The sequence below is a fragment of the Cupressus sempervirens genome, chromosome 10, assembly GCF_028749045.1.
Source record: "Cupressus sempervirens isolate cs-2001-9-10 chromosome 10, ASM2874904v1, whole genome shotgun sequence".
Taxonomy (NCBI): Eukaryota; Viridiplantae; Streptophyta; class Pinopsida; order Cupressales; family Cupressaceae; genus Cupressus; species Cupressus sempervirens.
The window spans coordinates 160657789-160662665 of NC_143127.1; positions in this window are offsets into that span (position 1 = coordinate 160657789).

Consider the following 4877-nt stretch of genomic DNA (forward strand, 5'->3'; position numbering starts at 1 on the left):
TTGAAAATGTGTATTTTTTCATCTACTTTCCAGATCTTAAGTCAGATTCTAGGGTTGTATGGACCAATTTCTCACTTTCAGAATTAGGCCTTCTTTGGCATTATAAAGCTTTCATTCTTTTTCAGAATTGTTGTAAAACTAAGCTACAGTGCTTAAGTGACAGATTTCAGCCTCATAAGGTAGTTGTAAAAGCAAAATCAGAAAGTCCACTTTGTTCATTTTGACAAGTGGCTCATTGTAAACGCACTACTTATAAAGTGCCAAAGCATCTTTTTTGGAGGGGTCTTTTGATTGAGTGAATAGGGGGGGTGTACAGTGTTCTTGTGTCTCTCTATTGTGCTCTTTCATTTCTACATCATGGGTTTTAAATGTCCTCCTCTAACTTCACGCAACTATTCTACTTGGAATGATATTGCATGGAGTAGATTAATAGGAAAAGGATAGTCTTTATGTTGATGGTACAATCACTAAACCTATTGATGCTAAAGAACTCATTGATTGGACAAATCAAGACCGATAAGCTTTAGGTGTAATTAGGAGTTGTGTACATGGGGATCTTCTCTTTCACATTAAAAATTGTTCAGAATCTAAGGAAGCTTGGGATAAACTTGAACAATTGTATGGTAAAGTGGATGAAGAAAAGGGATTTCAAATTGAAGATGATCTACTTCTCTTGGATCCTAAAAATTATGACACATTTCAGGATTATATCTTCAAATTCAATGAGTATAGGGCACTTCTAAAAGATTGTGGAAATCCCATGAAGGATGACAGGTTAATTCATCACATCCTGAAGAAGCTACCTTCTGAGTACGCCAACTTTGTTTCAAGCTTTAATACTCATAGGTTAACCATGGGATCTGCTTACCAGAAGCCTTCCTTTGATGGATTTGTAGATATGTTGATTGTTGAACAATCTCACTTGGTGGATTTTGGCCTTCTCAAGTCATTTAAGACCAATGCCTTGGTGACTAGTGATGATCACAAATCAACTCACGAGATTTTTGTGGAGAAGGATGTTCACTTTGAGGAAAGTTCTCCGAGCTTATCCTCTACTCCTCTCCGCACATCATACATAGTGGAAACTGATAGTGACACCAGCGATAGTGCTTCAACAGGTTCAAACACGTGGGGTTCTATCGACAGTTGCAGTGACAGGTCACATCAGTCCAATCCACGTGCTTATATTGCCATAGTGAAAGATCCATCACAACATGGTACATATCGTCTTCCAGCTCCAGCTTCAGTGGACTTGGGAGACAAACTTGAGGACTTACATCTTCTCATTGATGATGATTCTTCTAAAGTTGTTGCGAGGGCTCACTCTGACCCTCATGTCCATTCTCTACATGATCAATCTTTACAGGTTGGCATGATTGTGGATCCTTATGAACAACAATTAGTGGAGGGCTCTTTGTCAGTTGAGGAGACAGATGGTTCAGTGGAACAGGTTCAACAGACATCCTTGATAGATCTGCATTCGTTCTTTTTAGTACAGTTGGAAGGGGTGAACTTCAGCATCAGTACAGGGATACTTGAGCAGGTTTCAGGGCCACCCTACATCTTCAGGACTTTACCTTTGGCATTGTTTCTTCCTAAGGGGAGGAACACCATTTTGCATTCATGGACCAGCTTCTTCATCGGAGCAGCTTTCACTTGTTGGCATTCTTCTTTTGGGGGGGGAGCCTATTCTATCTCTCTTACTTCACTTATTCTCTTATGTATATACTAGATGTATGTTGTAATGGGGGGGTCTTGATTACTCCATCCATCAATGCATCCTATTTATCTCTCTTTTTGGGGGAGGGTTTTTCCCATAAGGTTTTCCCTATTTCCCTGCTTTATGGGAGATTGCATTTTCATTATGTACATGGGTACCTAATATGGCCTACTAGCCAGGACCCATTATGCATCTTCATCCTAAATCGTAAGCTTAAGGGCATTCCCCTAAGTTGCACTTAAGGGGGGGTGTTGGTGTAAATAAGTATTCACTTATTACACTTACTTAAGTTTACTTAGGTTAATGCATTAGTTTATTATTTTGCATTATTTAATTATTTTTATTTGTGAGACACTTAGGAGTTTGCACACCTTTTGAGTTGTCATGTTGACAACACAAGAGTACACAACTCTATTTAAGCACATGGTGTCTACAACACTGTTTTGCGTATCACACCTTTGTAGGCTTATCCTCTCATCACCGCACTTACTTTTGTGCTTAATGAAGGATAACCCATATTTGGTGGACATGTGCTTGGTTGTATGACACATCATGATGCTAACTTCTATGCATTCTAGAAGCTCTCATGAGGCCTTTATATTCAGACACTCCTAGTGTACTCTTAATGAACCATTTATTGAATACATCGTTATTCTAATCATACTCTCTCTCTCTCTCTCTCTTTGGTCTATTGTGTGCTTGTGTTTGAGTTCTTAGTTCCTGGGTGAATTTTGCCCTTAGGCAAATTCTTACAAATTTTTTTGATTAAATTGGAGTTAATTTATTTAATTAATTTTAAATAAATGGTTGGATCATCTTGATTTTTGTATTATTTAATTAAAAGAATTTTCTTCCTTTTAATTAAATAAAACTCCTCACTTAATTTTATGTGCAACAATTATTATTTTAAAATAAATAATTAAATAAATGTGACACTTTATTTTATAAGAAAGGGGATTATTTTACATTTATATTAAATAAAAACACCCCTCAGCTTATAATTTTAATGGAGTTTTACACTCCACATCTCTTAATTAAATGCTAATTGCACATTCTCTTATGTGGGTCACACCTTCATTTCATTTTCATTTTCCCTCCAATTTGGGAATGCCTCTTGGCTTTGGTATATAAAAAGACCTCCTTCCTTCATTTTGAAGGGATGCAATTTTATTATCACCATTATTTGAAGCTTTCAAGTGATTTCTTTGAGGACTTGGAGCATTCTTGCATGGTCATGATCATTTGAATCTTCAGTTCATAGGATGTACTTGTGAAGACCAAGGCTAATGTTCATATGAGAGCCACCACTACGAACCTTTGAAGGTCTTTGCACATTGATGATAGGAAGCTATGAGTCGATTCTTGAGATCTTGAGATTTCATGGTGTTATTTTGAAGGAGTTCAAGTGTAAGGATTCATAGAAGTGTGTTTGCATATTTGTCCACATTTTTGGCACCCACCGTGGGGCAACCCACCTCTTTCACGCTGGTTTTGGATTTTTTGGAGCTTTGGTTCTTTGTATTTTGATTTTAGAGATCATATTAGGGCTCAATAATTGGATTTGCAGAAAATAGTCTGTTTGGACAAAATGGCTCTCTAGGGCACAAATTAAAAGACATTTTCAAAATTCTGACATTTTTGGAATGCTCTCTGATTTTTTATAGGGGTATCTTTTTTGCATTTAGGGTTTTGGATATGAATTCATATAATATAGGTCCACTCTTGATTACTAGGTCAAAAATCAATAAAAAAGGGCATTTAATGAATAACTTGCATTTAATTTTTACAATGAATCAATACATGATGTGAGCTTTCATTTGCGTTATTTGTTGATTATTATCACTCTTAAAAATCATATTTTTAGATCTAACCCTAGTTTTGTATAAGTTGGATATATATTGCATATCTTGTGTTTGATTATTTTGCTTGTTACTTTGTTCGTTGCGAGCGAGCGTTCAAGTGTAAATAAAAGGTACAACAGAGAAAAGATGTGTTGCAAGGAACTAGGTATTTTGATATATCTCTATAACATTTGGATTTGAAAGTAAAATGAACCCTCTCATGTGTTTGGCTTGAGTGCTTTTACACGCTTTCATAGATTCACACTTCATTTGGTGCTATAAAATTGGATCTAGACTTGCTTTCACACATCTGTGTTTCACATAGTAATTAGGCCCTATGAACACTATTTGAGAGATCTTGAAAGACTGAACTTCATTCGCTTGCTTTACATGTGAAGCTGCTCTTGACAACGGATCCCCTTGTAGATAGGGAAAGATATTTGTCAGTCTCACTATTCCGCTTGGGTTTGTCCTCAACATTCATTAGTACTTTCTCTTTAGAGATTGGTGGTGTTTGTTGTTGGCTTTTTCAAAAATTTGATGAGGTGATTTCAAATTAGCGTGTCAAAGAATCTTGTTTGCTATGTTTGAGTAAGGTGAAGACGCTAGAGAAGTATGCTCTGTTCCCTTTTGTGCACATCAGAAACTTGGAACCCTTGAATCCAAACCAAGTCCCCATGTGGTACAACTTTGTGAATCTTCCTTGATTAGAGAGGGTTAAACCGTAGTGGACATTCTCATTATTGGGTCAACCACGTGAACAAAACCTCAAGCGGTAATAGTAATTTTTGACATGGTAGTAGCAATCACTATATAAATGTCCTTATGAGAGAAATCCTCATGGGTGTAGTCTTTTGTTGAGTTGTCAGATCTCCTCAGTATCTCCGATTAATTAAATTCTCAGAATATGTCAAAACCCTAGTGCGTCAGGATTGGATTTCGCCCTCTCTAAATTGCAAAAGTTGTAGAGTTGACCATCGCTAAGAACCTTAGTGCTACCAAAAAAAAATTCTAGGACTATGTGCGTGATTGAAAAACATTTTGAGAACATACACAGTAGTGGTTATAGGGATTAGATTCATACTACGACACTATTCTTGTTCACGCGCAAGATTGCTTTGTCCCTTGCCCATTGCTTGTCGAGGTTTGCTTGAAATCCCTAATTGATGTTCTATGTGCTTGATTATTATTTATAAATCTAAAAATGATCTTAGTTGGTTAAAAGGACAATTCATCATTCATCATTTGGGCTCTAGGGTAACGGCGATTTTGTCATTCCTAAGTTGATTTGACCATTGTGGACCTAATCTTGAGCG